Consider the following 27,966-nt stretch of genomic DNA (forward strand, 5'->3'; position numbering starts at 1 on the left):
AAATATTTATTATATATTATAAATATTTATATATATAAATATAAAAATTATATTTATAAAAATTTATATTTATAAAAAATATAAAAATTTATATTTATAAAATCATTTTGGTCAGAACTCAACTTCAGATAGTGAGTCCATCTGTCCATTAAAGGTCAAGAACAATCCATAGTTCTTTGTCTTGGGGTAAATCCATGCTGCTTCTAAATGGAGTTGAAATGAATGTGTTTCTCATTCAACCAAGACTTAAGCTTCTCAAACCTACTCAGAAAGGCAGTCAGATGTCAGGCTGATAACCTCTACTCTCCTCCCTCATACTAAATTAAATCCTTGCAGAACTTCAAGACTCCATTAAGGTCAGAGTCTCAGAGCAGACAGTGGTACCAGGAGCTGTGACCTGGGGGAGTATGGTCCTCAAAACCCTGCCAGTGGCTCATAATGAGGAATGCCTGTATCCCCTCGTCTACTGGGATCTGGATCACCAACAGTGCTTCAGCCTGGCAGACTCTCCCCCTTTTTTCTAAATGAGTACCTGACAGCTGGGAATGGAGTCCTGAAACCCCTTCTTTGTTTCTCCCTGAAGTGATGATGAATTCATGGGTTTGCCTAAGAAAAATAAACCCAGGACTTCCGGCTGCTGGATTCTGTACTTTGTTCCCCAGATTAGATAAGAAGCTTATTCCTCTTTCAAACACAAGGAATAATCCCCAGATCAAAGTCAAAGCCCTTGAAACAAGTGATAAATGATTAAGACGCACTGGCCTTTGGCTATCCCTAAAAGGGATTCTGTGGTGAGGAAGCAAATCTGGTTCCAATAGTGGTAGCAGAAGTTAAGTACTTTATAATCCTATTATAATGGGAAAAGAATCAGACCCATGGGGTTTGAGCAGGCTTTTACTTGACTGGTCATTATGTTGGGAGGCATGGTTCGTCATGGGATATATCTAAATATGGGTATTCAGGCCTGGTGTTATTTTTTAGCCTTATTGTTAACATCTAATATATTTAGAAAATATTAACACGGTATAATTTTGAATAATTTGAGTAATTGAAAGAATGAGAAATGTTGGAGAGTTTGCTTTTTTTATAGCCAAAAAATTATTTTCTTTTTAATTCATGTTGAAAATTTTTCTATGAACTAGAAATCTAGAAATTTAGTCTGTGAACTAAATATCCCTATGCAGCAGAAAGAACATTCAACTAAGGGTCAGGAGAAGAGGATCTGATTTACTGATTCTTCTACTAACCAGCTGGGTGACCCAAGCCAACTGGTTTCCCCCCACCAAAACTTCAGTTTTCAAATCTGCCAAGGGAGTAGATTGCACTATGTAATCTCTGAAGCTTCTCCCTGTACTGCTATTCCACTTCTTTACCTTAGGGACAGTGCACACCACTGAATCCTTCCTGGATTGTGAAGGATCTCCAAGAAGGATCACCATGTTGAGCACCAGCTCTAATCTTGTGGAGGCGGGGAAGAACAGATTGGGCTGGATGTGCCCTTCACATAGAAGATATGTGTTGTTTTGTTTTAAGCCAAAAACCTAATCTTAATTCTACAACTGAGTCAAATAAGCATTTGTTTTAAAGCACTTATTAGATGTAAGTGGCCATTCTGGGTGCTTGTAAGTGCCAAAAGGAAAAACAAAACATGAATGTGGCCTTCAGGAACTCACTAGGAAAGATGTGGCATGTAGATACCAACATTTTTTGACTAGTGCTAAACTAGAGATAAAAAGAACCACAGGATAACTGGGAGGGAGACATACAAACTAAAGGAATCTGGTGGAAACATTGAGCAGATAGTTGAAGAAATCTTGTTTTGTGTTCTACAGGCTTTTTAACAGAGTAGTTTAAAAGGGAAGAAAATCTCCATTGAATGAGGACTCTGGCTGTTCACACTGGGGGTTCGTTGCTTTGCAATTACTAGTCCAGAACAGGGTAGCTCTGCCAAATGGGCTACAGTGGAATTTATTTTCCTTGAAGATTCCCTGATCCTGTATTTGTTACATCCTATGAATGCCCAAGCTTAAAAACCACATAACTTCTGAAGACAGTCTGGCATTGAAAATAATTTCCTAACGGAAATGACAAAATGGTTTAAGAGAGAAGGGTTTTGAACATCTTCTCAGAAGGTCAAAGAAAACAAGAGACACCTGTCTCTGAGGCAGGTTGGAGGAGGCAGGTTGGAGGAGGCAGGTTGGAGGAGGCAGGTTGGAGGAGGAATGAAGAAACAGATGACCTTGGGGACCCTTTCGAAATACCAGATTTCAAGGACTGTAGCCACATTCCTAGTGGTGCTGTTAGCAGTCCCTCTGAAGGTGAGGACTCTTGGCCATCACCAAGAACTTTTCAGTCAGTAACAGCCTGCTGCTCTCTGGTTTCCTGCAGAGGTAATTGCTCCCTTCAGAAAATAGTCTGTAAAGTCATTTCCAAGGAGCCTCACAATCCTTATAAACTGCTCCAAATAGGGTGAGGATGGAGACTGTCCAGTTGAAAGTTGGAGCCAGGGCTTCAGAATAGAAAAATACAATCCAGAAGAGCTTGTGCTAATATGATTGAATAGAATTCAGAGCACTACTAGGCTGATATTCTTCTTCTCTGAATGAGAATGTTGGTAAATGAAATGCAGGATGCTTTTATTGGCAAAGGCCACTGTTGTGGAGAGAAAGACCACAAAATAAGCTTATAGATAGCTTTGCCATAAGCTGAAAATCTGTATTTTGGAACCAAATGAAGTGTGCATGTAGGGGCAGTTTTTACGTACAGATTTGTTTTTATAAAGAGTTATAACCTAAGATTCCCTTATGGGCTGCGAGGGGTGGAAATTAGCCTTTGACAGTCAGGTGAAGGTGATGGTCCTCATGATTCACAGAGAGGAGAGACTTAAATGTTGTAAGTTACTAAAATGTACTGGCTATTTATAAGGTATGCTGATTGAGAGGGTCAGAGTGTAACCATCAGTAAAACATTAAAGGATTTTGTTTTTGCTGAGGTTTTTAACTTGCTTTACCTCGAAGAACTACTTTTTTTCCCTTTTTCTTATTTTTTTAAATGTAAATTCAAGTTAGTTAACACACATTGTAGTATTGGTTTCAGGAGTAGAACCCAGTGATTCATTACTCACATATAACACCTAGTGTTCATCCCAACAAGTATCCTCCTTAATGCCCATCACCCATTAAGCTCAATCCCTTACCACCTCCCCTCCAGCAACCCTCAGTTTGTTCTCTGTATTTTTTGTTATTTTAATTTATTTTCATTTTTTTAATGTTTTTTCATCTTTGAGAGAGAGAGACAGACAGAGCATGAGTGGGGAAAGGGCAGAGAGAGAGAGGGAGACACAGTATCTGAAGCAGGCTCCAGGCTCTCAGCTGCCAGCACAGAGCCTGACATGGGGCTCGAACCCACAAATGGTGAGATCATGACCTGAGCCAATGTCGGACACTTAACTAACTGATCTACCCAGGCGCCCCCTTTTTGTTCTCTGTATTTAAGAGTCTTTTATGGTTAGCCTCCCTCTCTGTTTTCATCTTATTTTTCCTTCCCTTCTCCTGTGTGCATCTGGTGTGTTTCTTAAATTCCACATATGAGTAAAACCATATGATATTTGCGTTTCTCTGAGTGACTTATTTTGCTTAGCATAATATCCCTTTAGTTCCATCCATGTTGTTGCAAATGGCAACATTTCATTCTTTTTCATAACTGAGTACTATTCCACTGTATATATGTACCACATCTTCTTTATCCATTCATCAGCTGATAGACATCTTTCTATAATTTGGCTATTGTTGATAGTGCTGCTATAAACATTGAAGTACATTTGCCCTTCAGATCAGCATTTTTGTATCCTTTGTGTAAATACCTACTAGAGAAATTGCTGGGTTGTAGGGTAGTTCTATTTTTAATTTTTTGAAGAAACTCCGTACTGTTTTCCAGAACTGAGGTAGATGAATTGGAGAATTTCCCTGTCCCAGGGGGCAACTTTATTCTCCTTGTTTCATGTTTTCATGCTAATAATGTTTACTGAGTACTCGATCAGTATCTCTCCAGCTTTCACCAAGCCCTTCCTGGGCCCTTCCCTGCATGAAATTAGTATATTGACAACTAATCATATTGTAGTCTTTCTCCTTTTCTCTGGCTTTGGCCTCACTCTCTTGACAGTGACACTGGGTACATGTACTCTACAAACCTTAATTCTACCAAGATACTTGGGGAGGGAGGAGGTAATGGGAGGCCCAGTGGAGGCTGTGTGTCTCAATCACTTACTGAATTCAGCTTCATCCATAATAAAAATGACATTTTGATATCAATATATTCAATTCTTACATATACTCAATGATTTCCTAACTTAAAAATAATTACAGGTGACATCATTCACAAACCTCAGCATCTCAGAGTAAGTTTACTAAGCAAAGCTAACTCCTGAGTGGGCTTGCAAAATCTGTAAGAATTTTTTTGTCTATGTAAGGTCCCATCCTTTCTGGAGGGAGGAAATGAGGGAGAAAGGGAGGCAAGGAGGAAGAAAACAAATGAGATAAGTTTGCAAACAGGATGCTGTTTTTAGAATTCTTCATTCATTTTACCCATAATGCATAGCCTAGTGCTGGATACAGATTAGTAGATAAAAACGGCTTAATTCATTACACCTTGGTGGCGATGGGGAGGTGAAAGGGGTGACCTTGCAGATTTTGTCTGTGTTGACATAGCTTCTGCTGAATACCTTCTCCACTCTGGCAGCATACATTACTCACCAAAGTCCTTATGCTAAGACAATATCATAAAAGGAAGTACCAACATCTCCTGAAGCACATCCTTCTTGGGGTAGTGAAGCCTCTTCTCTGAGGATGGAACTGTCCTAGCATGGAGCTCTGAAGCCTCCCTGGCTCATCATCTTTCTCCCATTAAAGAAGAGAAGAAGAGGATCAGGAAGCTAAACTTCCCAAGAATGGGATGCATCTATGCTAAGACCAAGTGACTGATGATATCATTCATTACCAAACTAAAGCCTGGGCTTCTATCTGAGGATTTTGTCCCAAAGATGGGGGCTGAATAAAACCTTCAGTAGTTCAAGAACAAACCACCTGCTCCAGGTGATTCAGGAGAAATCACGTGAGCTGTACTAATCTGATCCCCTCCCCAAGTGGATGGTCAAGGCTATACAGCAGGAATGTCCTTGCACAAGGTGGAGCTGGACCCTGATTCAGTCACCTACTACCAGTGAGAACTTGGGAAAGTTATTTTACTTCTTTGATCCTTGATTTCCCATCTATAAATGGAGATTAAAAGTAACTATCTTTTTGTGTTATTCTGTAAAAATAATTATACTGTGAATTTATGGAAAGCATCTAGAATAATTCTTGGTATATAGTAAACATCATAAGTATATTTGAATGGTACCCAGGGTTAGACAGTCTTTCTTCATTTTCAGGCTAAATTGATAATCCCCAAACCATCTTTAGGTGGTTTTGGCATCTGGTTACACACCAAGACTCCTATATATATGCAGCTGCACAACACATTTACACATGTGCACATTTGTGAACACTTTTGATTCACCTGAAATGTGATTCACCTGGAAGATCAGCTCTTCTGGAAGATGTTCAACACACACATGAGTGACTGAGTAAAGGTCCTCAGAATGCTGAGATGCCAGTGGTTCATAATGTGATTCAGGGACATCCATTTTCAGGTGATGCCTGAAAAAGAAAAATAATAAGAGAGGCATAGTTATCAAGAATGACAACTGGAAGGCCAGATAAGTAGCATAGAAAGACAAGACTGACATAGCTATACCATCTGGGGGGAAAAGTAGGTGGCCAGGGAGAGTTAGAGGAAAGCACTCTCCCAATATCTTAAAAATGGAAAAATAACATTCCCTAGTACCAATCTATTAGAGAGTGAAAGTGAAAGTAGTCAGAGTTGGGGCACCTAGGTAGCTCAGTTGGTTGACTATCTGACTCTTGACTTCAGCTCAGGTCACGATCTCACAGTTTGTGTGTTAGAGCTCCACGTCAGGGTCTGCACTGACAGTGTGGAACCTGCTTAGGATTCTCTCTCTCCCACTCTCTCTCTCTGCCCCTCCCCTGCTTGTGCTCTCTCTCCTCAAATAAATAAATAAACTTAAAAAAAAGGAGATCAAAGTCAAGCTGAAAGGAAAGGAGAAAGGAGTTCAGACAATAGTAGGGGTGGTTTTATATGGGGTATATCCACGGAAGAGGCTTTGGATGTGAGGAGCCAAAGTCTGGTGACAGAAAGCTCACTGTGGAGCATGCAGCAGAAAAAGGTTGTGGAGAAGTTGGTTTAGAAACCAATACCCAGAGTATTTCCAATCTAGACTACATACAAGTGTTTCAAAGACTTATGGCAAAGATAGAGCTGCTAATTAGAAACTTAGAGATAATCCAGTCCTACATACTCACTTGACGTTGTAGTAGGCAGAGGTTAAACTCCTGTACAGGAAAGTGTGCAGCATAAACAAAGGCATGTAAGAGTAAAGAAATAAATAGGGCCAGTCAAATAGCAGAATGCAACTTACATATTGTGCATGATAGGATTACAATTTAAAAAAAGGACATCAAAGTGGAACTTTCCAATTTTCCTTTTTATTTACAGAATCAGTCATTTTTATTTGGTGAGCCACCTCAGATCCTTTCAGGCTCACCTGTCTCTCTCTAGCTCTTGACCACTTGCTCTGTGGAAAATGCATACGATCCCATCAGGCACAACCCAACAGCCCTCATCTCATCCCCCTGCTCTGTCCTCTCTGCTCCTACATTGGGGTTTCCACTGCCAGAACCAAGGATACTAGATAGCCCCTGAAAGTCCAAGGGAGTTAATGTACATTTGGAAAAACTTTCACAGATGGGACATAGAAGATGATGGGTATAGTTCCTCTTTCCTTCTCCTGGATGACTGTCCTAGGTATTGAGCATGGCCAACATTAGAGTACATCATCACATTTGCTCTCCCCTCATCCCTGCCTTACAACTCTGTTTACTCACTCATAATTTAGCTCATTTGATTTACTTTGGATTCAGACTCTGCTCTTGGTGGGATCTATACTAAGATGTTGTTGATGGTGCTTCTTGACTGGAAAGCCCTTTAGAACAAATATTCAATACTTAAACTGGGTACCAAGCAGTTGAGATGACTGTTGAACAGATTTGAAGGGCTGAGGAAGGTATAAATAGACATCAAGCTCAATACTTGTCTTCTGTTGGATCAAGCTAGGAAATAAAATGGATGCTTTTGAAATGCTAAATTATCTTAAGAGCCAGAGATGCCTAACACAGGTCTATTATCTCCAACCTTCATCTCCTTCACATTCTTGTCTCCAGGACTTCACAGCCACAACCCAAATGGAAATACAGTCATCTTCAGCTACCTCCACGGAAGTAAATATCTCAGTCCCTGTCATAGTCCAGATAGTGAAACCAGTGAAGCTTGAGAGTGTCTGCTATCCCACCAGCAGGGCCCATCTGATGGTCCTCAGAGCCCAGGACCCTCCTGTCTTTTCTACCTTGTCCTCTCAGGAAGTCAGCTTGAACTGATTTGCACTAAGGAGCAAGTTTGTGGTTCTTATCTCCATCAGACCCAACATCTGCTTTTTTCTTTTTTTCTTTTTTTTAAAATTAACTTCTTAACCATTTTGTACAGTTCAGTAGTGTTATGTACATTCAGTTTACATTATTGTTCAATCAATCTCCCGAAATCTTTTCATCTTGCAATGGTGATGATAAAGCTCTGTACCCATAAAACAACTTCCCATTTCCTCTCCCCCCAGCCCCTAATAAACCCATTCTACTTTCTGTTTCTGTGAATTTGACTATTCTAGGAGACTCATGTAAGTGGAATCACATACTATTTATCTTTTTGTGACTGGTTTATTTCACTTAGCACAATATCTCCAAGGTTCATCAATGTTGTGGCATGTGTCAGAATTTCCTTCCTTTTTAAGGGTGAATAATATTCCATTCTGTGTATATACCATATTCTCCTTATCCATTCATCAATTGATGGACACTTGGATTGCCTCCAATTTTGGGCTATTGTGAACAATGTTGTTGTGAACATTGGTGTACAAATATATTTTCAAGAATTTGCCTTTAATTATTTTGATTATATGTTTTAAAATGGATTGATGGATCATATGATAATTCTATTTTTATGTATTTTTTTTTTTTAGAAACTGTCATACTCTTCCATAGTGGTCACCCAATTTTGCATTCCCACCAGAACAGTGCACAAGGTTATAATTTCTCCATATCCAACACGTATCATTTTCTGTTTTTCTTTTTAATGTTTTTATTTATTTTTGGACAGAGAGAGACAAAGCATGAGCAGGGGAGGGGCAGAGAGAGAGGGAGACACAGAATCTGAGGCAGGATCCAGGCTCTGAGCTGTCAGCACAGACCCTGATGCGGGGCTCAAACTCAACGGAGTGTGAGATCATGACCGGAGCTGAAGTCAGATGCTTAACCGACTGAGCCACCCAGGCGCCCCTTTTTTTCTGTTTTTTTTTTTAATATTAACCATCTTAATGGGTATGAAGTGATCCAACATTTGCTTTTTATAACCAGCCTGTCTGTCTATACCTCCCTGTACTCATAGTGTGAAAGGCTGTACTGAATATAAGAGAGATAAAATATATACACATCTATTTCAATAGGTCAATGCTCGTGTACAATTGTATTTTTTAAAAAAGTCATTCCCACAAATTTCCCAAGAACTTCCTTGGAAATGGCATTGCCTCAGCTGAGAGTCCCTGGTGTTGGTGACTGATGAGAGCCACGTGTTCTCCCTCTCAGAGATACTTGGACTTTGATAAGAGTCAAACCTTAAGCCTAGAGAGCCTTAGTGTCATCCAATGTTCAGGAGTCATTTTGCAAAGACAGATTTCAGGAACGCCTCTGAGACATGCTGTGAATACATCCAACTCACTCTCCCTTCCACACAGCATCTGCCACAACCCTCTGCATCAATAATTCCTTGACTAAATCTAACCATCACAACCCTGCTTGGAGCTGCATGGTGGCTCCCTACTGACCTTAGGAAAAAGGCCAAAACCTTGTCTCTCATTTCAGAGCTGAGGAATAGGAGAGTCAGAGGGGGAAGTGAGTGCTTCTGGACCACCACTAGGTGGGGGAGAGAGGTGGGACCAGAATCCAATCCTCTTGTCTTCGTCCTGTGCTCTTCTGAATACACACACAAGGGTTTCCACAGTCCTTACACCTGAGGAGTTGAGGAAAGTAACTGGAGGCGGCTCCTTCTCTGAAGTGGTTTGAATGCCCTCTTTCCTGAAAGCCAAAGGATGATCAGAAGAGGGGTCAGTGGGTCAGTCTAGACTGTAAATGAAGAGATGAGTGCAGACCAATGCCAAGCACAATGGACGTCATACCAGTCAGAAAAAATCCTGTAAATCTATGGGCCATGAATTCCTTCCAGAGTTAACAAATTAACTGATACCCCTTCTGCTCTAATTCAGAGGCATTTGAGCAATGCAGAGCAGTGAATTTTCCACATTTAAGTCCAATATCATAAGGAATTTCAATTCCCCAAATCCCTTCTCTCTTTTCAGCCAGCTGTCTCCTTTCTTCATAGTGCTCTTTGTGCAGAGGTCTCTCTGAACCAGTCGGCTCCTATCATGGAAATAATTCTGCTTCCCACTAGAAGGGAAAAGAAAATTCACCCATTGAACCACAGCAAATTGCAGTGACAGCGTGGAGACCCTGGAGAAGCGCCATATTGATTAAAATGTTCAAGTTAGTAACCAAGGGAGAAAGAGCAGGAGGGGGAGGAGGAAGAAAAGGCAGGGAAAAGAGCATCCACCTTCTGGCTATCTGTCCCCATGGGCATCATCCAAAGCGATTTGTTTGGGGCACCAGGAGGAAAGCCATTTAGAGTGGAGAATGCCCAGCAGGAAATGTTGCACATCCCTTCACTTGCTCCTTCCAGATGGAGCAGTGCTCCACTATCTCCCCCTTGTGGGGATCACCATTACCACGTGCAGACAGGAATTCCACAGAGCAGACCCTAATGATATAGCGTACAATAGGTAACTTGGTGCTGCCTGGACATGCAGGTACAGCCATAGCCTGAGGGCATTTTCTGGGAAGCACTGCATCTTTCCAAATGACCCTGGAAAAAATGGGTCCATCACAAGTATCAGCTTAGTTGGTTCTATTTGCATTGGCATGCATCTTTAAATAGAGCAGTAATGGCTCACCTTGTCACTGCCCTTGACAGTTTACAAGGTGCATTGTCTCATTTAATCCTCACTGACTCCCAATAAGGGAGAAATTATTGCCATTGGTTTACAGATGAAGAAACTGTAAGAGTTTACAGTTACAATGAGATTAAGTGATTTTCCCAGAAGGAAATAGGAAACTCCCCTGCTTGAGACCCAGGTCTCAGCAACCGTAAAGCACTTTCCAGACCCCCAAGGGAAAGAAGACTAAAAATATTCCCTCCCTCTCCTCTTGCTTGGGGCAGTGATATCCACTCTCCCATCCTGGCACCTGTTTCCAAAAGATCAAGCTCAGAGTCACAGAATTGTTCTGACTGTAACTCTCCATGTGCTTTCTTGGGGGCATGTGAACTCAATCAGAATATTTTCAAGTAGACAGGATTCATTTAACATTTTTTTTAGTTCCTATTAGAAACTGAAGCATTCATGCAAGAAACTGAGGGATTCACTGATTCTTTAAAAATCTCAGATCCAGTAGATCACAAATTATTCTCCCCAATCAACAGAGAAACAATCAAAACTCAGAAAGAGCCAGTTGCTTCAGTCACTGTGCAAATCAACCAGCCCACATCTGAGACTCTTTGCATCCAACATGTCACCTGCATTCGAGGGCCAGTCTTCTCCATTAAGGAGCAAAAGATTTGACAGAGTGTCTTTGGGAATGCCCCTCGTTCCCGGGGTCTCTCATGCAGTGCTGTGAGGTTTGGGGGTGGTGTGCTGACTCTGCCAAGCTTAATTTCGTCCAAGAGCAGTGGAATGGGATTTGGGAGACTGTAGTCTTAGATCTGAGTTTTTTCACACACCATAGGTGCAAGCGCAGGCAAATCACTTCACTTCTATGGGCATTGGCTTCCCCTGGGTGATGTGAGGGACATGGATGAGCTGGTTAATGTGCTGGTGGGAGAGTGAGAAGGCCTTGCAGATGGCTTCTCTCTGCATTGGTTGCTGATGAGGCTGTTGACTGAGTTCATCTGTTTACTAAGACAGATGCAGCTGTCCCCCTCCGATTACTTCATCACAGGCGCTGACAGACCCTCCTGGGCAGGGCTCTTGGCACTGCCTCACTGGGGAGCATCTCCAATCATTGCCCGTCCTAATCAAATTCAGATTTATGGAGTGTGAGGCTGGAAGAGGCCCCAGGAAGGTCATGGAACACATGGTCTCCAGGGAGACCATGTTCTGGGAGCTCATGTTCTGACTCGTGGGCCATTTCCCAAGACACTCCGCCAAGCAGGCCCGCGTCAGGGTTCTCACCCCTCATTCAATGGGGCAAGTGGGTAAATGGGGCCAAGGAACACGACATTTTAATGGGGTCATGCAGCAGCTTTGCCCCAGTGGCAGTACCAACTCCTCCACTGCAGTTCATGTAATACTTCTATTGCACCAGTATTTTTGGATCACTGATTATGCACTCAGTGTGATGAGGGGCAACATGTGGGGAGAGTATTGGATCTAAGTAAATTGTACCCTCTTTATACCAATAGCATTTTAAAATAGCTATTATTCTAAGTTCTTTACATACCTTTCTTCATTTCCTTCTCATAAGAATTCCATAAGAGGGATATGATTAATCCCATTTTACTGACAAGAAGGCTGTGTGTTAGAGAGTGCAAGGATTTGCCTGGGACTTAAACCAAGGTCTAGCACCTCATCTTTGCCCAGCTTTGTTAGGGTCACAAGTTCCCCTATGCACAAAACAGTGCAGACAACAGAAGAGCCTATCAGGAAGTGACACAGGATGCATGTGCAGGGATTGGGAGGAAGGGAAGAGCAGTGTGGGATGGAGCATTTGGGGGAGGTTTTCCTGGGGAGGGTAGATGGGACTGGCCTTCCCAGGATGAGCGGGACTAATCCAGAGGAACCAGAGGGAGCAGAGAAGAGCATGAGGTGGGTGGGGAGTAGTCACAACATGGCAAGTAGAAAAGAAAGTATAGTGTGTTTCATTTTTGCCCTTTCTTGTCACTGTGCTCATTGATTTCCAGGACTTCTGAGACTCTGTGAGATACTACACTCTGTGGAGATCAAGACAAATGTTTGCTTTCTGATAAGCCCACAGGAGATGAGAAAGATCAAGATGATGTGACCTCAAGGGTATTTTCTGCACCTATCTGCAAAGTTTGTTGACTGTGGTTTTCAATGATTGTTGTCCTTGGAGCCGAACTTCATACAGTAGATTTCGGGGCTGTATACTAGAAGGGATTAAGTTGCACCCTCCATGACTGCACTAACCTTGTGTTGTCTTCTCAGTCCTGGATTGCTCTTTGACACCCATGAGCAGAATTCTTGCATGTTGTGATGACAGTCTGTCCTCATGCAATGCCTCCCATCCTGTGATATGTCTCAGTTCAGGTGGACATCACCAGAATAGTGTGCATCCTCAATGAACCCAAAGTCAGTTTCAGATATTGATTAAAATTTGGCAGCCCCCCCGTGAAGGGGTGGGATTCCTGTGTGTACTATGGCTAAGGGGTGGACAGTAGAGTAGGTTTGGGATAAAGAATGCTGGATCCATAGCAAGTCAGAGATTTCCAGCATTGGAATTCTGGTTTTTACTTGTAGGTGTGATGCTTACCTCCACTACCACTGAGTGCTCACTTCACCAACGTAACTTTGTAGAATCAGGGCTGGAGACTCTTGGCTCTCCTTCATGTCCACTCCACTTCCTCCACCCCCACAACACACACATGCTCCACACACATTCAGAAATAGAAAAGGTCAAGCCACAAACCCTCCCCTGATTGCTCTGTACCCATGGCTTTATTTTTAGGTTAGAAAAGACCCTTTTCCTTATGACTCATGGTCCTGCTGACAAATATGCCCTGAATGGAGCAAGCAACATAAAAGAGTCCTTCCTCATGTCACGCTCCCTTTTCTCAAAGAGGCCCTTGTGGCTGCACCCTGTTTTGTCACTTTGCCCCTGTGGACACTTCAGCAGACCAGGGCACTACAACCAAATAATCCCACCCCTTGCCTCTAGCTGTCTCCACCCATCTCTCCCCCAACATACATTTAGTTCAACTTCTAAGGAGACTTAATGTAACTTCTTGGGAAATGCTACTGGGCATTTTTCTCAAGAGTCACTCCTTTGAGGTTAAAGCACTTCTATGTTTGGAGGTGTGTAGGGCCATATTGAGAAGCCAGGGTAAATTACTAGTAAATTAATGATTTATTTACCAGTCTTAATAGTCTCAGCTTAGGGAATTGCAGAGTGTGTTGGAACCAAAAATCACCTGCCCATGAAAGCTATACAGCAGGCCCTTCTCTAAATTATGAGTTTGTAGCCAAAGTTTGTCCCCTTTTCTGAACCTCAGTTGGTCAAAACAAATCGTTAGATCCACACCTTTCATCTGTGAACCTTTAATCAGCCTACTGCTCATAAGTCCCCCTGAGTGGAAATTAAGGCATGGATATCCAGCATGTCTATTTGACTATGTAGTACATTTATTTAAAAAGCTAAATGATTTTTTACAGTTTGATAACAGAAACTAAAATGGAGATATCTTAATCTCCCATAGGTTTCAGTTCTCTGCATTGTCTATCATCGTGGAGAACTGACACTTGGTTGTAAGCATTCCCACTTGTATTTTAAATGATCCCATCCACCACCAAAATGGCTCACATTTTTCTAGCAACTTCTCTATACCCATGATTTCATATAATGTTCATAACAATATTGGAAGCAGGTATTACCATCCTTGTTTTACAGCTGAGAAAATTGAGTTTCAGAAGAGACTTAAGTCTTTTGCCCAAGTCTGCTGATCTCTTTCATGATATAATACAGCCCTGATCCTAAGCTTTCTACTAACCTCTAGCTGACAGTCCCTCAACCTGGTCATTGTAGAACAAAAATTTGTCACACTGTAGGCTAGGAAGTTCTCATGATGATGAGGTTTTAGAGTTTCTCTTTGGAGGCTATTGGTGTGCTCCCAAATTGCAAGTGTGAAAAATCTCCCAAATTCTTCTAGGTGATCCCCCAACTTTCCAGGAAGGTTGTCCCCCATGGTCACATGGACCCAGGATTGCAGGCAAGAAAAGCCCAGGTGCACAGCTGGCTGTCCTGCCACTCTCCCTCCTCTGCTCCAATGGAAAAGAAACCCAAGCTCCCCAGCCCAGTGTTTGGACTCCTGGGAGCAGCCCGGCAGTGGCCAATTGGATTATCTTTACTGGCCTTCCTGCCATTGCTAAACCTCTGGGGAAGTGAACCAGATGTCCCCATTTGACCAACAATTGCAGTTGTGTCCAGCAATGTCCAGCTGTTCCAGGGTCTGTTCACAGAATGTCCCATTTATCTTGGATTTCTTAGTGCCATAACCAAGCTGCCAGAGAAAAGGATGCTCCATTCCTGACATCAGAGGGAAAATATGAATCAGGAATCCAGGAAATGCTGCTAAGCATTGTTTCTTCCTTATATGCACCCACCCCTCCCTTTACTCCCTACTGAACCAGAGAGGTATGCTTTGCTTTCCTTCATTGAAGAATCTGATCCAGGCATCTCTCCTTTCAGAAAAGATTTTTCAATCATTTCTGAAAATCTGCTGCATTTTAGGGTCAATCCCATTAAGGGATTAGCTTTTGGGTTTTAGTTCCATGTCTTTAGAGAATTAGGGTAACACAGCTGGATGGATAATTCAGCCCCACAGATCTACCAAGGAGAGCTTTAAATCCAGGGAATTATTAGGGACCTTCAACCCTCCATCTCCCCTCCCTACCCACTGTAATTTCATATTTATTTCTAAGAACTGGGAGAAGATGCCACACTCCCTTGAGTTTGATCAAGACAAGAAGTCAAGTTGTCTTCAATTCAGTGCCTAACATGGATCAAGGTGTTGAAGAGAAACTCACACTGCTTGGGAAGTCAAGAGTTTCAGTTCTCACTATGCCCCAGACTTGCTGTGTGAGTTGGGCATCCCCGGGGGCTTCTCATCTCACAGAGATTTCTAGGGCATATTCTCCACCCCATCCCAATACTGAGGTGGGTTCCAAGCAGGTGTATGTAAGTAATTTGTTTTTGCATCTCTGGGTCCAAATTAAGGGGCCAGGGCTTGGTTATTGACCCCGATTGGACCAACCAAAAATCCCTTGCCCGGGAACTTGGGTTTGGCACTAAAAGAGTTCATCTCCTTGGACTGGCCTCTTAAACTGAGGAGAGATGCTGATGGTAGCCACACTCTCCACCACATAAACCAGAGAGCAGAGACAGCCATGCAGGGAGAGAGGAAAGAAGCTGACCTAAAGAGAGAAAAGCTGACCCAAGTGATGGGGAAAGAAAGGCAGATAAGACAGAAAGTGTGCCTTCTGCACTTAAGCATTTTTCCTCAGGAATTCATGTGATTCCGCTAAAATGAAAATTTTGACTTATGAAGGATGCTAAAATCAGTGAGCAAGATTTTAAGAAGGAAAGTTGTATTTGGATGGCATCAAAGTAAAATTTGTTAATTACAAAGGGGAAATTGTAACTTTAGAGTGAAGAAACCTAGGAAACACTATCTCAAGATGGTGATCAAGGTTAACATCACCAGAAATAGGGCACAATGATATCACATGCCCCCTGACACTATGCCCTGAGAAGGGCACAGCATGACTTCTGTGATGATATTCCCAACAGTCGATAACCTTAACTCAAAAAGATTATCATGAAAAAAATATCAGAGAAACACAATTGAGAGACATTCTACAAAATGTCTGACTGGTACTCTTCAAAACTGTCCAGATCTGAAAGACAAGAAAAAAACTGAGATTGGAGGAAGCATGACAATTAAATGCAATGTGAGATTCTAGATTAGGTCATGGAACAGAGAGATGACATTAACAGGAAAAATGGCGAAATCTAAATAAAATCTTCAGTTCAGTTGATAGTATTGCATCAGTGTTAATTTCTTAGTTCTGTTCATTGTGCTATGATTATGTAAGATGTTAATTTAGAGAAGGTTGTGTAAAGGATATGTGATGATTCTCATTATTTCTGCAACTCTTCTGTAAGCCTAAAATTATGTCAAAACCAAAAAAATTTTAAAGGGGTGGGGTGTAATTTACTATCAAGATACCAGATCACTCATGGAATTCAAGGGCATGGATATAGTTGATTATTTATGTTCAACTTATATATGTTAGCCACAGTGACTTGTTTCTTAAAACCAAAATAAGTCTAACTGGTGTGTCCTGAATAAGTCATTAAAACACTCAGCACCTTAGATGGAATATTCCCTAAACCAACACAGAGCACTGAATGTAATACATAGCATCTTACAAATCATCACCATCTTGTCCTCCTAGACCACAAATGCAATGTTTGAGTACCAGATGAGAACTGTGCTCCCACAAGGACCCCAGAAGGAAATTTGAATCTCATTTAATCATCTCAGCAATGCAGGAGATCATTTTCTAAGTTGGATTATGGGTGTTTAGAGCTAGAATGTCAACAGATGACCATCTGGCAACTTGGAAGTCATCTGGTAACTAGTAATATCCAGTAACCTCCAACCCAAAGCAGGGAATGTTTGCACATTCATGCAATACAAAATACAAATACAATACAATACACCTTAAGTAATGAAGGGTCAGCACTGTGAGTCAGCCTGTTTCTCAGTCAGTCTCTGCTCATTAGGAAGACTTTCCCATTCCCCGGGTGATGATCAGCATCCTGGTATGCCTGGGAGACCCCCAGTGTAGGTCTGTTGTTTGTGTAATTATAAGTGGTGCTTCTTTGACTCACAGATGTGTTCTGGTTTAGATGATTGGTCACTTTCCTTATGTTTGGGGGAAAAGTTTCCTCCTCTTAGTTAATTATGAGAGCTAAAATTTTATAATACGGAATAAGCCTACCCCCTTTTCAAATAATGTTTCACTTGCCCACCCCTATACCAAATAGTCTCCATTCACCCTGTTAAGTTTCATAAGTTGTAGTTTCCAGAATCCTCACCACCCTCAAAAACCCTTCTGGATGTGCTTGGACCACTAAGGCCAGAATGGAATGCAATACTCCATATGTGGTTTAACTGATTTTGAGCCATTAGAATTATTATATTATATTATTCTCCTATCAATCTTCTTAAAGTACCATTGGCCAACATTATTTATAATGTAGAAACCAGAGGACAATTAAATGACCAGCAATATGGGAATGATTAAATAGTTTATGGTAAAAATCATACTATGAAATATTATATAGGCATTAAAATCACATTGTAGAGAAATATTTAAGACCAAGAAAAACAGCTCATGATATAATCTTAAGAAAGCAGGACATATGGAATGAATGAAACACAATGTCCTGCAACATAAGGAAGGATCTCATAAGCATAATGTCAAACAGAAGAAGCAGATACAATACAGTATGAATCCATGTCTATGAAGTTCAAACCCAGCCAAAACCCACCTATGGTATGAGAAGCTACCCTGGTGCTTTCTCTTTGTGGGGGAGAAGTGATTGGCAAAGGGCCATGAGAGCTATTGGGATTTTGGTGATGTTTTGCTTCTTGATTTGGGTGTAGGTTAATAACATGTGCTCATTTTGTGAAAATTCAAACCTTACACTTGTATACTTTTATGTACATATTTGATCCTTCCAAAAGCTTACATTAAAAGAAGAAAAATATTGCTATATAAAACTCAGTGTGCTGGAGTACAGGCTAACAATTCTGAAATTACTTTCCCCATAAATTAGGAATGAACAAGAAAGTGAGTTGTGGATAAGAGAAGCCACATTTCTCAATGTTGGAGAAAGGAATTATAAATAAGTAAAGGCAGAAAACTAGCCTGAACCCTGTACTAGTGAGTTCAAGTTGGAGATAACCTTGTGAACTCATGTTTATTTATAAAGATAAATAAATAATGATAGGTATGTATGTATGCATAAGTTAGGATACATCCATGTATTTCCTAGCTCTGTCTGCTGAGAGGGCTTAGCAACCATAGAACTCCAGTAGCAATGAGCATCCCAAGTGCCCAGATCTGGGGTTTAACCATCACTCTCCAATAAAAGAAACCAGGGCTCCAGGAGAAATGGCTGATTGTGGGGTTCTTCAGGGAAAATACAAAAGTAACTTGTAAGGCAAGAAGTAAGGATGAGTGTACAGGAAAAGGAGATGAGGTGGTAAGGAACATGCCAAAAGGACCCAGGAGTCAACTTGAGAGAGATTCCAAAGGTCAAAACTGGGACAATTTGAATGACAAAGTAAACAATGATAGCACTGAATTAAAATTTCACAAAATAAAATACATACCCATGACACCTTAGTGGTATATATAAATGATTGAATAAGCAAATAAATAAATGAGGGAGAAAAGACAAGTATTCCTTATAGACAAATTCCAAATAATATCCACAAATACCCTCATTCCCTCCCCAGCAGGTGGAGCTTGATTTCCTTCTCCTTGAGTGTAGGCAGGACTTAGCGACTCACTCCCAAAAATAACACATGGAAAGGAAAAACCAGCAACTTTACAGTGGGAGACCTGGAGGAAATATTCATGATTTAGGGATAGGTCTTGTGGTTGTCATGCACTTTTAGATATGATGCAAGGAGAAGGGCACTTCTTCTCTGTGGTCTTCTTGCCATGAACCCACAACCTCCATTTAATCATAAGAAGACATTAGACAAACCAAATTGAGGGGCATTCTACAAAGAATTTGACCAGTTCTCCTTAAATTGTCAAAGTCATGGAAAACAAGGAAAGGCTGAGAAACTAGAAGACCGAGGTGACATGATGACAAAATGCAATGTGATATCTTGTGGATCCTGGAACAGAAAAAGGACATTAATAATAATTTAAAAACTGGTGAAATCTGAATATAGCCTGTCATTCAATTAACAGTAATGAACCAATGTTAATTTCTTAGTTTTGACAAATGTACCATGGCCATCTGAGATGTTAACATTAGAGGAAACTACAAAAGGTGTTCAGGAGCTCTGTATATTTTTGCAACTCTTCTATAAAACATCTAAAATTATCCAAGATAAAACATTAATAAAAGTAAAAATCTCTACGTGTCCTATGATTCCAATTTTGTTTAAACACACCCACATGTGCACACACACACACATGCACACACACCCTGAAAAAAAATCAGAAGGAAATATAGCAGAGTATTAAAAACTGTATGAACACATGCCCCTCCTGTCGGAGCAGTGTTCACTGGGGAAACTCTTGGAGATGGGGACAGGGCAATGAGCAGGACCTCATTGTCCATTGCCTTCTGGGACAGTACCAGAGATCTGATTAGGGCTGGGTGTAGGGTCCAGGACAGGCATCTCAACTCCTGGGTTGTGGGGTTTAAGTTGTTTGATTAGTGAAACACCAGTCTGGTGTGATCAGTGGTCAAGATAACAACCACAGGGCAATATGGCAGGACTTTGGCTCCAATCCTATCAGAACACCTCAGTATTTGTGGTTGTGTAGAGCACCAGGCCCTCCCCTCTAAAAATCAGGTTGCTGGTTCAAGCTTTGCAGTTCCAGTGTGTGACATGGAAAACTAGTGGTAAAATTCGCCACATCAGTGTTCAGGTTTTGGGAACAACAGCCAGATTGACTTTCTTAACACTGGGCCATAGATGACCACCATGGAACTTGGCAGGAGGCCACCTCCTTTTCTGGAAGGCCAGTTTGCAAGGGATCAGTCTGAGATAAGTTAACATTTACCTCTCACTCACTCCCTGATGCAACAGAGTGGCTTCTAAATATCACAGCCCTAAATGTCAGCAGTCCCTAACATTTCAGCCCTGAAGGGGCTGAAAATCACAGTTATCACTATAAGGCACCCTGGAAGATGGTTAGGAAGAGACTCTTATGGGTGTGATCATGTTCACTTGAAACACAGAGGGAAGGACTATTTAAAAGCAAAGCCTAGGAAATGTGCGTCTCCTGCATCCTTGTCTCTTGGCCCTGAGCATGAGTTTGGGCAGTATAACAAGGTCAGCATTTGTGACTCCAGTGGAAGGTCAAGAAAAGGCTCGCCAGGACCTGCTGCCAGCTCTTTTTTAGTATTGGAGGAGTCTGAGTGGTTTTGGGGAAAGGAAGAGTCTCCCTGCAGGGCTGACTCAGTCCTGGGTCCCATAGACCAGAAAGTCAAGAGCTGCCAGCAGAGTCTTGTGATGACAGGAGACACAGGTAGGGCTACAAGTCCTCCCCTGCCTTACCACACAATGGGTAGTAGATTCAACATGTGGAGCAGGTCACCATCTATGAAGTACGTACTTGGACATTTGGAGTGGCTTGGTTGATATCTCTTTTGGAGGGATAGTCCTGGAGGACAGTGCAAGTCAGTGAGTATGCCCCCCCTCCTACTTCTCATGATATTGAGGTTTTCCTTCCCATGAGGCAAAGGGATATGGGAGTAGTTATCTTCAGGACCCGTGGTAGCTGAAGTATACTCCTGTGTCTAGCACAGTGCTCACCACAGGGCATTTGGAGCAGTAAGCACGGTATCACACAGGGTGGGTGGTGTCACAGCCAGCAAGGAAATAGCAATGCTTCCAGATTGACATCCATCTCTTGACACAAGAGTCATCCAGACGTCCCAGCCACTTGAGGGAAAGAAGGAGTATGGAAAGGATGTCCAGACTGGGCTCCCTACAAAGATTGCACTACTCTAAACACTTCTCCACCTGCCAACACCTGGATACCTAGTGGACACCTAAGAGCAGATGGACCCCTGCAGGAGATGGCTGAACTGCAGGCAATGGCTGAACTTCTCCACCTGCCAACTCCTGGGTGCCTAGTAGACACCTAAGAGCAGATAGACTCCTGCAAGAGATGTCTGTGTTTTACATTAGGCCAGTGGCTGGACCAGTCTGTCATGATTAAAGTACAGGACTGGTACAATTTGCCGTTGAGTCCTATGGCTCCCTCTCTCTATAGTTGGTAAAGGGCATGGAATATACCCCATAGCTCCCTACATATATGGCGCGGTCTTGACAAAGATACATCTTCCCAGTAGTCCATGGAAAACCTACATTTTCTGCATTTATCTCAGAACATTGAGGAAGCAACAATGGTGGCTAAATCCATTTAAATATCTACCTCAGAGGGCATCACTATGTGTAAAGGTCACTGCACATAAACATGCTGCTCTGTGTGCAAGGCAAGTCTGTGGCCTTTTCAATTTTCTAAATAACCACAGGGAAACTAAAGATATGGTCAGTAAAATGGATCCTCTTTTCAGAATAAGAATTTTAAGCCAAATATCACTTTATTCACAACAACAGGCTTAGAAATCCCAATATAGAAATGTGGGTAGACCTCCCGGGGCCCCATTTCACACTCAGGGCCAAGAAACAAGGATGAAGTAGGAAAGATGCTCAGCAATGATGCTGGAGGAAAAGCAAGAGGCTAGTTGAAATGTCCAAATACTTACAGAGAAACAGGGCAGAGGTCGAAGGCCCAACCACAGAGGAAGTTGCATGGTATGTATTGTGAACATTGTGACGGTAGCAGGGGTATGTATCAAGTCAACTCAGCCTTGGTGACTGTGGCTTTGCCTTTTCATTCACTCACCAAATTTTAGTTAAATACCTCCTAGATGCACAGAACTCTGTAGCTCCAGATCACTCATGGTGAATGTTGAATCTCAGGCCACTCTCCCAGATTCCCTTCCAAGCCTCCCTTCACTGATTCTTCTGCAATCACTTTGGCAACAAATAAAGCAGATCCTTAGGATAGATTTGTCCACCGTTTCTGCCACCAACCCACACAAGCAAGGACTGCTGTGCTCTGCAGAAATTCAGCCTACAGGAATTCAAGGAACCAAGCTGAGAAAGGATGGGGACCAGGTGCTACAGAGCTTTTGCTTGGGGGGCCAAGCATATTGTGCAGAGGAAGGGCCTATGCACGGAGAGGCAGGGCCAACCCATTACCTTTCTGTGCAAACATCTGAATCCCAAATGGGTGTGGGGAGAGGTAAGCAGCACCAGACACAGCTTCTCAGAAGTTTGGCCCATCTCTTGTGAAATGAAGGGTCACTTCCACCCTTCATTCCCAACAACCCACTCAGTGCCCACCCTTGGGGTTTTCCTTCCAGGTGGTCTCAAGGAAGATTTTCACTTAGCTCAGTGGAGTTGGGTATGCATTCAGGAGACCCAGATGGTGCCCCTTTTTGGCCCCAGTGTCTTCCTTTAGAAGCTCAGTGTGGTTACTATTTCAAATGCATGCTTAAAGCTGGAAAAACCAAGATGCTAACACCAATTAATCAGCACACATGCCTTTGACCTGACACTCTCCTGATCCAGGCAGCCCCTCTCCCTCAAACGTCAGGTGCAAGATACTGAGGACGTGCAGGGAATGACTCCTATCTATAAGTGGGCTCTCTCTCTAAAGCTGTGCCAGTAAGAGCCTGTGTGTTCTTGCCTATGGGCCCATCCATGCCCCAAGTGGAAGCAGCAGAATGACTCATGAGAATGAGGGTGGAGTCAGTGCCCTGGGATCTACATAAAAATAATGGATCCACATAAAATTCAAACCCAAAATGCTGAGATCATCAGCACCACACTCTTTCCAACAAAATGTCTCTGTTGTGCCTGAATTGATTCATTCAGCAAGGACTTTGACCTCATACTGCATGCCAGACCATATATTGGGGACCATGGATACAAAAGTGGAATTGCTAATTGTGCACACAGCTAATCCTGTAAGGGAGTGTGAACGAAGGCCATGTGTGTGCAGCATTCTGTGTGGGAATGAAGATTGCACCCCAAAGGAAGGAAGGTACAGAAAAGACCTCATGTAAGAGATTGCATTAATCAGGGTTCTCCTGGAAGAACAAGTGTACTGAGAAGGGGCAGCTGCAGAGAGGTGTGGACAGTGAGAAGGGGGCCAACAAGGCCCTGGTAACAGCAGGCAGCTCCTAAGTCCCTGGGTTTGAAGGAGCAGGTGGATGGCAGGGAAGTAGGATGTCCAGAACTCGAAGGTGCTGCAGCTATGGAGACAGGCTTGTAGGACTGGGGCCCAGGAAGGGGAGTATAGTCACTCCCCAAATCACAGTGGAGAATGGGGGTTTCTCTTCACCCTCCCTCTGAGCTCCTATTAGTGCAGGATTCACGGTAATTCCACCCGAAATGTAGACAGCAATGGACAGGGTCAGACCAGAATTGCCCTGGTCTCCAGGGCAAAGGAGAAGAGGAGAATGGATTTAGAGGAGCAAAGACAATTACCAACTGGTGGCAGGTTTGGAGCTGGACAGGCATAAGCTGAAGAAGACAAGTTCTGAGAAGCAATCAAGGAGATGGGCAGTGGCAAGGTGTTGGCAGCATCAGGAGGAGTGGTCTTCCATGTCTGGGACCCAGATTAAGGGTGGGGATGGGAGTGGGGGCAGAGGAAGTAGGGGGAGGTGAGGAGCTGAGAGCAAGATGATCCAAGTTATCAGGAGTCAGGGATGTTGTGCAGCATGCTAAGAGGGGTAAGCTTCATTATAAATGCATTGGAAACCATGAAAGTTCTGTTTTCATTTTTGAAGTCAGGGTAGTGGCATGATTGGAACTTTGTCTTAGCATAGCTGGCTCGAGGTGCCTGGGTGGCTCAGTCAGTCAGTTAAGTGTCCGACTTTGGCTCAGGCCATGATCTCACAGCCAGTGAGCTGGAGCCCCGTGTCAGGCTCTGTGCTAACACAGAGCCTGGAGCTTGCTTCAGATTCTGTGTCTCCCTCTCTCCCTGATCCTCCCCCACTCACACTCTGTCTCTCTCTATCTCTCAAAAATGAATAAATGTTAATTTAAAAAAAACACAACTGGCTCCACTGTGGGAAAGGAACTAAAAGGGAAGAGATGAGGGGCAGGAGACCAATGACAGCATCACTGTAGTAATTGTAGTAAGACATGGGAAGACCTGACCATGGCAGGCAAGCAAGTTTGCAGAGAAAGAAGGTGAAGGAAACAACCATTACAGCATGAAAATATCAAAACTTGGAAAGCAGAAAGGAAGTAGATTGGAATTACAGTCCTAGAAACATCTTCGGGACTCTGGTTTGGGACAGGACATTTCAAGCTCCTTACAAAATACTTGGGGGAATAATGTTGGCCTTGCCCACCTTGTTGCCTTACAGTCAGGCTCAAATAAGCACAGGTACTTTGAAAGAGCAAAGAGAGAGACATGCAAAGTGTAGTGGGGTCACTTTAATGATTAGTAGAGCCCTCCTGGTGAGGACAATTTTGCAACACCATGAAGCCAGAACCAAAAATGAGTCAAATCACCCTTTTAGGGGTCTGGGTGAGGTGGGTGATTCACACTGAATCCTCCAACCTTCCTAAGTCCCCTTCTGACCTGGATATCCTGATGGGTTTGATCTCTGGGCTGGCCAGTTACCTTCAATGATGGAAACAAATCTAAAATGTATTGCACAGTAATTCCCTTTTCTACTGAACTGTGGACTGTTAAGCAAAAGGGGGAAGTGGTTGCAATATGGCATGTTCCCACCAGGTGGCACCCAAGGCCCGAGTTTGAGATTCAGCACTGCCTTCCAGCCTTTAATGGAGACTTCCCGCTCAAAAGCCTACCCAGAAGAACCAGAAAAGATACTGCAACCTTTATGACTTGTTCTTTATGGGACATAAGTCTATGGTGACAGAACAAGGCCAGAAGGGCAGAGGGCTAAAACTACATCAATTCTGACAGATGAAACTGAGACAAAAATAAAAACATTCCAGTGTTGATATGTGCTTGCCTGCATGCAGTGATGACCTCCATCTGTAGAGGACTTTTAAAAGGATGGCCTCTCCGCAGTCTGGAAGCTGCAAGCCTATCTGGAGACAGAAGATGGGAAAACCACCTCTCCAGGAATCTGCCATTGCTTCCAGTCTGGAAGTCATAGTTTTGAGCATGTGAAGATTGGCATATCATTGTAATTTTATGGCTCCATGTTCAAGCTCTAAAGTTTGTGTCTATCTAGCTTAGGAGTTTTAGAAAAGATGAGAAAAAACGTGGACAAAAACAACCTCCATAAAATTGTGCATAACATTCTTTTCATTTAATAATTATAGTTGAATTTGAGCACTTAGTATAAGCAAAGCATTTTTTATGTGACTCCATTTACTTTTTAATTTTTTTATATTAAATATAATTTATTGTCAAATTCATTTCCATACAACACCCAGTGCTCATACCAACAGGTGCCTTCCTCAATGCTCATCAAGCAAAGAATTTTTCAGGGCAAGATATGACTTAATCCTCACAAGCACTCAAAGAGGCAGAGATTTCTCATCCTCATTATACAGATGGGGAAGCTATGGCTCGGAACAGTAACACAGCAAGTAGATGGCAGGGTCAGGACTTCTACCCAGGTCTGTTAGATTTCCAAGTTCAAATTCGTACCTACTGTACTGTGGAGGCTCCCTGGAGTGTGCTGCCCATGGGATCTGTGTGAAGGGCTGGATATCGACAGTGATGGGACATAGTCCCTGCCCTAGGGAATATTCAGAGACATAGATATGACCAAAATACACAGGGCTAAACCTAATATAGGTGTGCACAAGTGCTTCTAAGAGCTTAGAAAATAGACCAGTTAGCCTCCGAGGTCATCAAGGAAGGTTTTGAAAACTTGAAAGGTGAAGAAAAGCATCCCAGCATAGAGATGAGGTTGTGTAAAGGCACAGAGGCATGAACTTGCACAATGTCTAGAAATAACTGTGAGCCTGGAGTGAGGACAAGAAATCAAAAACCTCACTTACGCCTGACACTGAAGAACTGTACACAGCCTGACACAGCAGTTGGAGATGGTTGGGGCCAGAGTTTGAGTGGCTGGAGGGGACAGGTGCCTCCCAGAGGACAATGGTGCACTTGCCTGTTGGCCGCACGGTGTTGAGTGTTTTTCTTTCTCCCATGGTGGACTCAAGGAAGTCCTTGGTACCTTAGTGAGGGAAAGGGAAATGACAGCTACCTTCATTGGCATGACCCAAGAAAAACTCAGAAACCTGAACACCACCTGGAAACTTACTGGCGAAATCCAACTGTCCTGTTGAGGCTTCCAAAGGACCAAGAACACAAGCTTTAGACAAGGGTTCTTCGAGTGCAGGGAATGGTCAGACAGTAAATACTTGCTTGGAGCTAGTAGGAATTGGGGGTGGCATGGCACTATGATTTTTAGGGGCATTACAGACATCTTTTCCCATCAGTCTCCTTCAGGGAAAATAGCCCCATCTTAAGAGTTGGGAGCTAGTGTTCTCAGCTCATGTTTGCTATCACTGTGGATCAAGAGGGATCTCGCCTATACTGGGGCATGCTTCTTTTTCACAGAATGGCAGATGGGTTAACATATCTTTTGTCTTATTTTCTCTAGGCTGCTTCTTAACTTAAACCTAAGAACTCTGACATGGGGCTGGAAAGTAGGCAGAAAGGCCAATCATTAAATGTAGGGAACCAGTGAGCCCAAAGGAAAATACAGTGACAACACTCTTTTCTCTGATATCCTTTCCCTGTTTCCCAGGTAGAAAATTCTTAGTCCCCAGATGGTCCTCCTGGACATGATCTTAGTGACTCCTGAAACAAGCAGCCTGACCTTTCAACAGGCGTTCGACCTTCTTTCACTCCCACGCTCCCTGCATCAGGGGAAGGCCAGTCTTATCTGGCTCCCTCTCCAGGCTGTTACATCAGAGTGAGCTTATTCCTCATGGACTCCATGGCTTTATCTTGCTTAAAAAGATAGATTTGGCAGTACTAAAAATCAAAACATTTCTCTGGCAATGTCTTGCTGACCAAGACACAATTATCTCTGACCCACTGAGCATGTTAAGTGGCTTTTATTATTATGGAAATCATTGCATGCTGAGGATCTTAAAAAATAGTTACATTTCAGAAAGGCACAAAATGAAAACATTTTCCCTCCTCTACCTTCCAGAGACAACCTTCTCACAAGTGTCTGTGTTTTGTTTTCCTTGTGTTTATCATTGTAGCATAAAATAAAATGTATAGGCTTCTATTCCTTGATTTATCAAAATTTGATGGAAAGCATTGTCTACCAACTGTCACAGTGAGGTATTTATTGAATTCTACAACCACATATTTTCCTTCTCCCGTCTGTGTCCTGATTTTCATTAGTTATACTATTTCATTTTTTTCCTTAGTAATCTTTGTGACTCAAAAATATGCTTAAAATGATTTCAAATTTAAGATATACTTCCAAATACACTTAGAATTATTATTTTAAGATAAACATTTACTATTAATACCCCTACAGTTAGAATTTTAGTATTTACTCAAGTTCAGACAGAATCTGTTAGCCTCTGTCTATGAAAGATGAGGAATTCGAAGTGTTTATCCCTCCTTTCACCTTCATCCTCAAAATCCTAATGTATTGTGTTATTATTCTTTCAATGCCAAGATAACAACAGTTATATTCATGCCAACATATACCTCCTGTCAGAGATTTTAACATCAGTAAGACCCTTCTTTCTCATTTTCAGTATAAGCAGTGGAGCATATTAGTAACTATCCTACAAAGGAAATTTTTCAAACAAGCTGGTGCCTCTCTTTCTTCAGAACTGTACCTCCCGCCTCATTAAGCAGAAAGCTGAAACTTCTTGGTCATCTTCTAACACCATAGGAAACTGTAAATAGGAAAAATATAGCTATGGATGTAGGGGAAGGAGATATTCTCCATCTCATCTGCCTTAAGGAGATTATTCATTACACAGCTTCTTTTTGTGCTGTTTTGTCACCATCCAGTGTCAGGGTGCCCTGGCAAGCCCAAAAGAAGTCTGTGAATAGAAATCCAGATCAGTATCCAGCCTGGGGGTTGG

The sequence above is a fragment of the Neofelis nebulosa genome, chromosome 8, assembly GCF_028018385.1.
Source record: "Neofelis nebulosa isolate mNeoNeb1 chromosome 8, mNeoNeb1.pri, whole genome shotgun sequence".
Lineage (NCBI taxonomy): Eukaryota > Metazoa > Chordata > Mammalia > Carnivora > Felidae > Neofelis > Neofelis nebulosa.